The sequence below is a fragment of the Poecilia formosa genome, unplaced genomic scaffold (assembly GCF_000485575.1).
Source record: "Poecilia formosa unplaced genomic scaffold, Poecilia_formosa-5.1.2 Scaffold68, whole genome shotgun sequence".
Taxonomy (NCBI): Eukaryota; Metazoa; Chordata; class Actinopteri; order Cyprinodontiformes; family Poeciliidae; genus Poecilia; species Poecilia formosa.
In genome coordinates, this window is record NW_006800007.1 from 870158 (window position 1) to 882508 (window position 12351).

General features: G+C 37.1%; 1 long non-coding RNA gene across 2 annotated transcripts; it reads left to right on the forward strand.

The window, feature by feature from the left end:
• Positions 1-2299: 2299 nt before the first annotated feature.
• On the forward strand, positions 2300-6842 carry LOC107836579 (uncharacterized). 2 transcript variants are annotated; one of them, XR_001662493.1, is made up of 3 exons: positions 2300-2660; positions 3444-3558; positions 6423-6842. It is a non-coding gene; the product is annotated as an uncharacterized LOC107836579 (long non-coding RNA). The 2 variants fall into 2 exon arrangements; XR_001662492.1 differs by having other exon boundaries at positions 2300-2523.
• Positions 6843-12351: the final 5509 nt, after the last annotated feature.

Below are 12351 nucleotides of genomic sequence, written 5' to 3' on the forward strand. Positions count from 1 at the left end.
TTGACACCCCTGCCTTACATCAACCTCCTATATCAACGGTTTTGATAAACAATAAGAAATTGTGACTGAACAATGTAGCAAAAAGCTATGGAGTCAGACCAAAGAAATTAATCAAGGTGTAATAGCTGAAAAAAGATTTTTCTCATAAAGGAATCAATGTGAAGATTTTCTAAAATTGTTCAAAGACGTGAAAAACCCATTTTAGTCTTGGCCCACATGTCCAAATTGAGGCCATTAAGTGAGTTAGAAGTAAAAAAAAAACTGCTTTCATTTTTAGATGCATATTAGATAAGTGTGGAAAAGCAATGAGTACAGTTCAGTCTGATGAGGCTTTGCTTTTTAATGTGAAATTTGGCATTTTAATGGGGCAAATAGACATCAAAGATATGTAATTAATGCTGACTATCTCTCTCAGTTTAAAATGACTTTTCAGCCCTGAGTGTGAATAAAAGATTTAAGAAATGTCCATCAGCTGGCTACTGAAGATGCAGACATCACATTTAAAACAGAAACACGTCTCCCTGCTGAATTGTTCTAAATTTTTCCTTTGGTGGAGAGGAAATGGAAATGAGTCTGCAACAACAGGGTCATAAAAGCAGAGAAGAAGATAATGAATTTACCAGGGTAAATGTTGATACTTTAATTAAACCCATCACTCTCACTGGAAACAGGAAAAAAAAAATGTTTTTTTTTCTTTGCAGTATAGTATTTCCCTTCAGTATCTATGATTTCTGCTTAGCTTGCAGGATCTGTTTGGTGCATCACATTTTCAAAAACATCTTCACTTTTGGATGCAGCATAGCTGCTAAAGACAAGAGCAGCTATGAGTGGGTGGAAAAGATTTTATGTGGCATTAACAGATAAGAACAATACCTCACATGAGAGCCTCGTATTTCCAGGAAAAATCTGGAACCATTTTCCCAAAGCTTATAGCTTGATTTGTTTCTAGTCGCAAGGAAAATTCCAATTTATGTTGCTCCAGGTTTATTACCAGTCTTTAGGCCTTTCTGAGCAATGTTAGTATTACCTGGGGAAGACAACTATTCGATTTTTTCCAGTAAGCACCAGCCCATTTCAGTCAGTTATCCACACAGGAAAATTATATTTGAGAGAAGTCTGAGCAATCCCAGAACCCATGAAACTAAATTATCCGTAGTCTCAAGCAGAAGTTCAAAGTTTAAGTGATTCCACTGGCCATTTCAGCAAACCAACGCTGATCTTTTATAGCAATCAGCTGAAATCCACTGGAACCTGAAGGATTGTTCTGGTATAGGTTTTTGTCTGTCATATGTCGCGTTTCTCTGCACTATTTTTATATTTTTTTTATTGAGCATATCTACTTGCTGCTTTAGCAAACCTGCTTTGCCCTTAGGGACCAATAAAGACTCATCGAATCAATGCAGCTCTGCCCCAACACCAGCTAATGACTGCTTGCCAACCAGATGTCACTATTCCAGCCAGTAATTGTGTGCAACATCCGATGTGCAGCTTGAAATTACTTCACACTTCTACAAAAATATGTTTTTTCTATATCACATTTAATAAAGCAAACAAAGATGTAACAGCAAATACAAGCTATCTGGCATGTGAGATGTTTCTACCTCAGGCTAGAAAACATTTGAAATCTAAGCAACAATATTTGTCAGTTTTCAAAAGAATTCAATTTCACAGAGATTACCATGGAACAAATGGATTAATGCTTAATAACTTTTGAGATATTTAGTTCTCCCAGTCTTTCTTCAAGGGGTAATGGAAGAGGCTTATTAAAGCAGCACAGCTGGATTCAAACATGACAGAAAAACATTCAACAGTGAGCTATTTATCTGAGAGGGAGTTCAGATAATAATCACAGGACTGTAGCTCATTTTCAGAGTTAATGTCTCACTTTTGTAGACACCAAAGAAATGATATCTAAATAAACTTGCACAGTGTAATTTAATGTCAGTATTAACTGTTCTGGCTTGGTTTTATGGAAATGGTCATCTGACTTTTTTAATTAGGCAACAAAATAAATTTTAGATCCATCTTTTTTCACTTGTTTGCAATTATCCAAGATGATAATTATCCAAGAAGGACCAGACATTTTTTCTACTGCTGTCATGTGTGATGGATTAGCCCCTTGTATTGTTGTCATGAATTCACCTTAACCCATTTCCTTTCCAATTGCAACCAAAGTGGTGAATGTATCCCACCAAGTTAAGTTGATGCATATTTAATAGGCACACAAGGGATTATGTTGGAAGCACTTTTCCACCATCTCGTGGTCAGCATTAACCCTATTACATATTACTTTGCTATTTTAAAGTACCAGTTTCTACCTTACTTAGTATCTGCTTGACAGCAAAAACATAAATAATATGATTTTAAATTATTTTGCAATGTTCCTTAAGTTAACGCATTTGGCTCAGAACTCAGTGGAGCGGAAGTAATGTTCAATACGGACAATTTTCAATGTGACACAAGCAAGTAAACAGATTGCTTACCGCCAGTTTTCTTCATCTCATCGCCTCCTTCACATTGGACGTAAGTTTTTAAAGGACTAATATCAAGTATTATGGTGAAGCTACAGTCAAGTCCAGTTCCTGACCGGTTCCTTAAGAAGAGCGAAGCAGCTATAAAGTTGATCGCATTTCACCCGTTTGCTAACAGCAAGCAATGAGGTGCGTTCAAGGTGCCTACGTTAATTTGACTGTCCATGTATTTGTGATAAAACAGGCATTTTATGTGAGTAAGCTTTATACTTGGTTTACACTGGTCACATTGTTATCTGTAAGGCATTTTACATGACGTCTGAATAAGGTGAAGCTTACTGAATGAATAATAAACTCGAGGAACACCATCCTTATTTATTATATAACAAAAAAGACTGAACAGTAATGGAAACTTTACAATAAAAGAAAATAAAATAGTATAAATTTTCTGAACCTGCTTGTCCATCCAGGGTTGCGGGGAGCTGGTGCCTACCTCCATCTGTCATTAGCTATGAGTCAGAGTACACAGTGGACAGGTTGTCAGTCCATCACAGACCAATACAGAAACAAACAACCTCAGATGAAATGTGAAACAATTAAGGTTCTGAATTATTTGTAATTTCTAACCACTGTTGTGTCTCAAAAACCTAATAGACATGCAGGGAGGGTTATATTTCCAACACTACCATGCTCTTCTCTTGTGACAGTGATGTTTCAGTAGCAGATTTTAGCAGAAAATGTAATGCAGTTGCTTTAATTAATGAATAAGCTGTGCAGTTATCTGAGTGAGTAAAAGCAGCCAGTGTTTCCATGAGAGGGAGAACACGAACGCAGAAAGAAAAGGAGATAAAGGAGAGGAAGGACATCCTGCATCTTAAATAATTTGGACGGAGCTCTCCACCTTACTACATGCTTAATTATCCCAGACTCTCCACAGTTACATGATTAACATTCTCATGTGTTCCCCAACAGATTCTGAATTCTAATGGGTCAGAGCTGCGTGTTCAGGTTTTGACTTTGGAAAGGGAGGTTACTGGAGCTCCTGGACCTGCAGAGTGATAAAAAAGGCTTTAATCTTCCATCAGAGGTAATTTATAAAGTAGTAAAGAAGGCTGTCCGCAGGATAGCTGATTAATTCATCATTTCCATGAACTCTGGTACTTCAACCTTAGATGGTGGTGGTTGTAACGCAACATGCCTTCCTAAGACAAAACAATGATTTTAATCAGGAGTCATGATGAAGGATGATGTTAAATGTTTTGTCACTGTTACACTGCATTTAAAAATGTTGCTGTTTTAAAATTTGTCAGGTAAATCACAAGCTGTGTTTCCGTCACAAATAATATTCCAACAAAAAGCACAATTTCACAATTGCAGTGCTTCTATTAAATAAGAACCATAATTTTAAAAACATGTGAATAACTTTGTTTACACAATAAGTAATTAAAAAACATGCCACGCCATCATCCACCCACCACTTCCTGTCATCTTCTTCGTCTCTTCCAGACAGTAACAACATCCAGTTGTTATGACTCATGTGCTGTGAAAAAAGTGTTACAAAATACACAAATTTTGATGCAGCAAGAAAACAACCTCATCTTTGTGCAAACATGTTTTGTCAAAGCACTTGAGGCTTCTTTTAAATTGTCATGTTTCCATTAAGCAAACTTATTTTTATAATTTCAATTTGTGCCATCATATTGTAAGTGGAAACACAGCTGCAGAAAGCTCTGACTCAAACATTTAATGTCATGTCAGGATTCGTTTTGTTTCACAAGTTTGGGTTGGTTAAATTTTCAGTTTAATTTCCTCCAAACGAACTAAAAAGACTGAATAAAAGTTATAGGTGCATGCTTTGTTTCTTGTCTCATTGGAATATGAAGGACTGTCCTAAACGAGGATCAACAATAAGCGACGGAGTGAAAAGCATTCTGCAGTTGGAAGGGTGTGCGGTTGATGAAGGATTTGTCACCAGGATTTTGATGGTGGCTGGGAATTTTGAAGCTAGCACAGTGGCTGCCCGCGGCCGCAGATGGAGCCAAGCTGGATATTTGACATTAATTAGGAGGAAGAGGCCAGTTTCTCAAATCTGTCATGGCTGCTCATCAGCTGCATTACTCTCAGTCTGTCCATACATCTCTCTACCTCTCCACGAAATATCTACCTTTTCATCTTTACGGAGGATCCATCTATCTGTAGCGAGGCCTGTTGCTCTGGGCTCTGATGCTGAGCTCTGACAGAGCTCAAAGTTTTGATTAATGGCTCAGCTGTGAGTCAGAATCCTGTAATTGGCGACTGACTCTCGCTGCTTTTCCATTTTTCTTTCCCGTTTCCCGCTGACAGAGCTGCAGCTGATGTCTGAGCGCCGCTCTGCAATGTCTTCGAGTTAGTGTCAAACCTGGAGCTGCCCACAGCCACGAATAACATTCTTCACACTTTTTCAGCAGGTTTGACGCATATAATGCCTGAGGAAGGAACACAAACAGAGGCTGAAAGAGTTTGCTTGTGTTTACTCAGGAACTTGACTGGAAAAGCTGCAAGCCAGTGATTGGATAAACCCGGGTTTGCATTCCTATATCGGCCCTGTCTTACGATATAACTTCAACTTTTCACTTTACTTGGATTCTGACATCACTGTAAGAACCCAGTAAGACTTTTCACCATATAAACTTGGAGGTAAACTCAAACAATGCAATTTATAACAATCAACACAGTATAAATGGATGCTTCATGTGTAAAGTAAGATATTATTGTATATGAGCTTTCATCTCACGTAAAAGGAGCACACCAAGAAAAAAATAGCTTACATTCTGTAATCGCTCCCAGCCTGCAAAGTCATGTTTCATTTTTCTCCACTTAAGGCTGACTAGTAGTCATCTAAAACCTCGGATTGAATATTTCTCTCCTCATGTCTCATTGCTTTGACAGTATCCGCCCTCCTGAGGTAAAACATGAAGCGTCCGCAGTCTGGAAGAATCTAATTTTAACAGAGACGTTTGGAAATAATAGAGGGATGAATAATTACGCTTTTTAAATGTTTTATCATTCTGAGAGCAGACTGTTGGGGCCCTAAAGATGGAAAGGAGACAAAGTGCCTGATTAAAGTATTCAGACAACTGAAACTTTTCTTCAGTTTGTGACATTAAAGCCACAAAGTTCTATGTATTATATTGTAATTTTTTTGTGATAAACCAACACAAAGTAGCAGACTATTATAAACTGGAAGGAAAATTAGGCATACATTTTAGAAAATCTAAAAGTTTGTGCTGTTTCAGATACTTTTACTCTGATGCCACTAAAATAACTCAGTTTAAAGGTCATCTAATCTAAAAAGAGTTTTGTTAGTGATTATTAGTGAACAAACAATGTAAGGTCAAAGGAGCACATTACTGAAAGTAAAACCTGTTGTTTTGTTTTAGACAACAAACATAAAAATAAAAAGTTTACTGGTTTAGATCAACGTATTTGTATTGGTTAAAAAGCCCACTAGTCCTAATAACAGTAAATATTTATTGTTTTATGTGGAACAAAACTAAAAATATCCAAAACATGATCATGGGCAAAAAGTACAAGACACTGCAACAGCATGTTAGCTTTGTTTCAGCTCTAAAATGACCACCAGCACATTAGGGAATGATTATTAGTGTGAAAAAGAAAATGACATTTTACCTTTGCTTTAGCCATATTACATTTCATATCTGATACTTTAAGGTTTTATGCAGGTTGAGTACCCAGGGGCCTCTTTCAGCTTTAATCCAACCCTGCTTCTGTAACTCTGTTTAAAAAACGGCAATATTTGACTGAGATTTTGTTGATGTTTAAAACCCTTTTATCATCAGCTGACTTTCTAAGCGAGCACCATAAATTAATAACATAGTTTTCATCTGTAACATGCCGACAGGATTATGAGGTCCACAGGAGACAACCAGTCCTTTCTATGTCCACCTGCAGACACCTGAAACCTGCAGGAATATTGATGTTGCAATATCTAACGGCTTTCGATGCTTTGGTTGATATACATCACAGCACACACACACCCCATGTCTGACCAACTTCCAGGAACTCGGTTGTTTCCTTGTTTTCAAGCGGAGCCATCACTCTCCAGACATGGTATGAACATCAGTTTTCATCAAGGACTCCATTGACAGTTTACGGCTCTATGGTTGGTGATGCAAGCTATTGAAAGTGGCACATTTTCTGTCAGGCACACACCCTACCCACCTAAAAGGCAAGTATAAAAATGTCTTTTTTGATCAATCTTGTGTTTATAGTAGCTTTATGTTATGTTGTTGTTTACAACTCAACTTCTACAGGTGATCAGAAAGTCACACAGTGCATGTTATTGCCGATGGAAACACAACCAGTTTATTATTTTTTTTCAATAATGAAATTTTAGTGTGCAACTGGACATATCACATTTTTCTAAATGAGTCAGAGTTAATTAAAGTAGCAGCTTAGATATTGCATACTTTAGGAAGATAAAATGAGTTATTTTTAATTTGAGGAAACTGTAGTAACTCCACATTAAATGCCTTCTGAAATCCCTTTCACAGTTTAGTCCATGAAGTCGTAGAGTGCTAACAGGTTGCTTGTTTGGCACAGTGATCCAGTTCTTTATTTAAGATTTTTTCAAAGGACATTCATGTTTTGTGTCATTGTTATGATGCTAATAATTAATAAGTTCCGTTTATCCAGCAACCTTTTTGTGCTCATCCGATAAAAACCAACAGGGACGGTTTGCTCTCTAAACACATCCCTGCTGGGGTCACAAAGCTCACTGGATTTATGACTGTAAGAATGTTTCTTTCTCAGCTGAAGCATGAAATAAGACGCTTTGCAAAAGTATTCATGCCATATGATATGATCCAGAGTCTTCAGTTTTCCATTTTTGAATTTGTCACTCTTGGTATTCCATATTCAGTTGCTTCCTTAATTTTAAGATTTCTGTTCTCTGTGTATTTTAATGTATGTATTTTTTTTTCTTTAAGGTCTAGGTTCTGTTTGCTTCTTAATATAATATTTTTTCTCCTCTTATTTGTAATAAGGATGACTTTTTGTGCCGTCTTCTTTTTCAGGTTGGCAATTTCGCTCATAACTAATATTCCTGATTCTCATCAGCAATCTGAATCTCTTATCGTTTATGTTGTCATATTCATCAGAAAACTATTTTAAATTGAGTTACAAAAAGTAGTGGAAGAAAAAGGATAAAAAGTGGAACATTGGTTGCAATGGATTTCATTTAGCAGTACAGAAGTAAAAGACATGAACACAAAAGCCAATTTTGAAAAACATTTTCTTTCCATTTTACAAATATTCACTGCTTTGTGCTACTCAAAGTGTATCAGAATGTGTGGAAATAATGTAGCCAAATATGAACAAAATAAAGGGCACCTTAGTAAGGCATGGTATATTCCCCTTTAAATGTCAATTAGTTGAATCATCTCTAATTGGGTTTTATTGTTTAAGGGAAAGGCCGGTATGCTTTGTACTGTGAAACTACCTTGAGCTTTTACACTTCCTTACAGTCAGGAGTTGAATTAAACTACTCTTGAGAGAAGTACACCTTTCAATCCATTTAGAGCTCAATTTCATTAACTAATTAGATCATATTTGACAGAAAACAAAAACATATGAGCTGGCTTCTGTTGCAGCAAAAGAATATCTTTGTTCTGTTTGTAGGAGGTTGAGCATAGAGGTATTCTAAGGTCATAACTGAATCAGAGGCAGTTCTGGGTGATTCAGAGTGGTTTGAATAGGGAGCATAAATCACACATACCCTGAGGAGGGTTCATTACCTTGAAAATAAAGCTTTTACCGCTGATTGCATTCGGTAGCTTTACACGGCTCCTGCAGCTGAACAGAAGCCCTCACAATCGCTTTGCTTTATCTTTGTTCTTGTTTACAATGCAACACGGGAACTTGAGCTTTGATAGAAAAATAACGCAAACCCCAAAAAACATGATGGTTGTGTATTACTCCCAGCTACTTAAAATTCACAGGGGGTCCTCTTTTTTTGCAGTCGTTTCTCAAATGCCACAAGGAAAGGAGCGGTGATAACAGACGTGATGCACAAGCTGCTTTTTATGCTGCATAGAAAATTACAAAGAGAAGGTATTCCATTTTGTAAATGCCTCACCTTGCGTCTTGCCCTCTCTTGCTGTCTCTGCCTCTTTCTTCTGAAGGCTTACCTCTCACTTAAAAATCTGAGGACAATTGCTGATGTCCGTTCTCTCGGTAACAAATCAGTTTTCCCTCAATGGCTACAAATCAATCGGCGTCCGGACAGCCTCTGCAATGCAGGCGCGGGCCGAGGCTGGGAGAGCGTTTAACTGGAAGGGCTGGTGTGTCGGGCTGCGAGGGGCGGGCGCTAAACAAAAAGGAGAAACAAGCTTTTATTGCATTAATCTTCACAAAGTCCTCAACCTCTAATTCTGTCTTAATAACGCGTTTATTTAAAACCTTTTAAGACGTTAAGCGAAGGATTATCTTTTGTGTCCACAGTTTCTAAGCTAGCGGTTTCACTTCAGAACATAAAGCCTTCTCCTCTATTATTTGCAGCCCTGGTAAAGACTTATTAAAAAGACTTTAAATAAATTAATCTTTAATTGCTACAGCATAATCTCTAACAGAAAAAAATATCAAAATGCAACCTTTAATTTAAAGCTAGAGTATGTGATGTTTACAAAAAAAAATTTCCATGATAGCTAAAATGGTCACCATGTTGTGGCAGATGATCTGTGAAAATATTGATCTCCTCTGCCTCCTCTCTATGCTACTATTGCTCTCTGAAGAAGTGCACCGCTCCCGGTCAAAAACAACCAATCAGAGCCAGGATTAAGGTCTTAATGCTGTCAATCAGGCTTGTGTACATGCTAATCAATGTGTTAATGGTGGCTATGCTAACTAGCCTTAGCATTCATGACAGGCTCAATTGTGGTGGACCAGCTGTAGCTTTGCAGAGAGCAAGAGGGAGTGTGTGAACAGCAAGACTCCCTCCTCCTGGCTGTGATTGGTTGTTTCTTACTGTGTATTTCTGCAGTGAGCACTGGGTGAAGGCAGAGGAGCTGGGGATGGAGATGTTGGAGTCTGGGATATGATGCTGGCCTGATGATTTAAGATGATTTGAACTTCTTCCTTCTCTCTTTGGTCCTGCTCTGCATCCATGAAGTATCTTTCATGTTTAGGTATGATGTGAGTTTTTGTGATGCTCCTCGGTCCTCCCAGTTGTAAAAACACTACATTGTTACCATTTGATGCATCATAATAACTATCCAGATTTAAAAATGTAAGAAATAAAAAAAAACAATGTTCCAGTTGCACATATTCCTAACCAGAGGGAACAACTGTCCAAGAAACTGTCCATGAAATATATAAACGTTTTTTTTATTTTTCTTGTCTTTCAAAAACCAGCACAGCTCTTTCCTGCTACATTCAGAGAAATTTAGAGATTCAAAGTGAAATTGTTGACCCAAAACATGGAGCATGTGTACATCTACACATATTTTAAAGAAATTAATCATTTCTGCAACAATCTCACCATTAAGTTTAACATAAAATGACTCTCCTCAATTTCAAAATATGAGCTGGAAATCTAAATTAATCTACAGTAGACATTTTCCTTTATTAAAAAAAAAGTCTGCATACACTCCAACCTGAAGGGCAACATGAACGAGAATCCGAAGAGTCAAATGTCTAAAATGTTAGAACAGTTTCTTACGACGCTTCTCCTTATGAGGAACATGAGCTCCGGTGAGGAGGAGGAAAAAGTGTAGAGGGCATCTGATCTCCATTAACTCTGCAGTCAGCGAGCAGCGATTCAGTTAGCAGGTGTATGAAGCCAAAGATGAGGAAGGTCAGAAAGAGTCTGCTGAAAAGAACGACCTCCAGGAACACACAGGATAAATACATTTTGTGCAAAAACATATCTGTACCATATAAAAGAGGAAAAATGTGATCACTATGTTATGCTTTGCTGCTGCGAGTTTATCAGCGTTTGGACTGGTCACACAGGAACTTTGACAAAAATTATCAAAAATGGTTCTGTCCATTTATTACAAAGAAAATAAAGATTTCAGTAATAGGAATTTATAGGTTTGTGACAAAAAAAATTAATTTTCAAGTGTAGTTCAGCGAAACACATTTACTAAAATAAGACTATTGTTGACATAAAACGCATTTATCTTTTTTTATTAAATAATAATGCTGTGTTCTTTCTAAAACTTCATTTAAAACTGATTTACATTATCTAAATCCTAACCAGTGAGCTAAATCTTCATCTAAAAAGCACCTAACCTTTATTTCCCTGCTGTTTGATATTAAATTCCACTAACTTTCCATAATTCACATCAGTTGGGATTATTAATTTTATTTATGTTGGCAAATGAATGCCAGCATAGTGAGAACAAGACACTAAGATTATACTGTTCAGGAAGGAGACGCGTTCTGTGTCCCAGATATTAACATGTTTTGGTGTAAAATGTGTAAATCAACCCAAAACAAAGGCAGAAAACGTGAATATGCTGAACCTGACTCAAGAGTTACGCTGAAATAAGTCCTGACACTGACTGACAGGCCATTCAGAAAGGAAGACGCCATTACTCAAAAAGAAACTTTTTGTTACAAGAACAAAATATTCAAAGGGAGGAAGGTCACATCTCCTAAAGATCTCTATCACTGGACTCTGACAATAGCCTAAATGATCAAAAATTTTAAAAAAATAATCTTTAATTGTCTAAAAGATTATTTAGACAATAAAATAATTGGTGAGGAACAGTGAAGCTAATCCTCCTTCTCGCCAAGCTCTACATTAAAATTTGACTTCCTGGATTAGAATAAAACTCAACTGTTTCAAAACATTTTGAAAAGCCAATCACTCTTACCGGATTACATCAAGAATACACACACAACCATGCTGAATCCTAAGGAAGGAAGCAGACAGTCGGTGATGACTCTCTAGATGATGAAAGTAATAATAAGTTCTCATGAAGCTGCTGCTGCCCTGGGCAAAGCTAAATGTCCTCTGCTTGGTCTCGGGGTAAAACCCAGATTTCTCATTTGGTTCCCCACTGAAAAGCTTACTAGAGACAAATGGAGCTGCTTGAGGCGACCTGGAGCAGCTTGAGAACCATCAGATGAAAATACACAGTCATTGTGTGAGCTGTACAGTCTGGATGATACATCTTTGCTCATTTTGTTTTGTCTATGAATCTACTACTTCCTCGGGCAAACTGTTCATCATCAAAACCGGAGCAGAATCTACAATCATTTGATAAGAACAGAAACCAGCGGATACAGCTGCAAAGTCAACTTCAGTGGCGGACTCAATAAAATGAAGCTAGCTCTCCAAAAGTGGAGAAAGAAGCAACAAAGTCTGTGCAAATATTTTTCTTGATGGGGAAACTGTTAGAGCAACTTAGGAAAGAAAGCAAAGCAAAAGTCTGAAAAACTTCAGTCCAGTCCAGACATTATCATTAACATGTATTAATGAAAGTAAACCTGTAAATATACCTTGAGCTTGTGGGAGTTTACATAAATGATTAAACCATTTTTATTTCACTATTTATTTAGCTACTCAGCTTTGAATTCATATGCATTGCCTTTCAGAGTTTTGTTTTCTGTAATTAATTCATATAATTTTATTTGTATCTGTATCTTTCTCATAACATTGATAGTGTTGTGCCTCACCTCACCTCTGGGGGCGCTGTGCTACACACAGTGAATGAAGTAAGAAGTTGGCCATCGCTGTCTTTCTTTATATTGCCAGTTTACATGATTCTATATATTTTGATGCTCTACTGTCTGCTTTGTATCTTTAGTGACTGCATAGGCATTAAGAGCAACATATACTCTTCTTCTACACATTAAAAATACTGAAAACAAT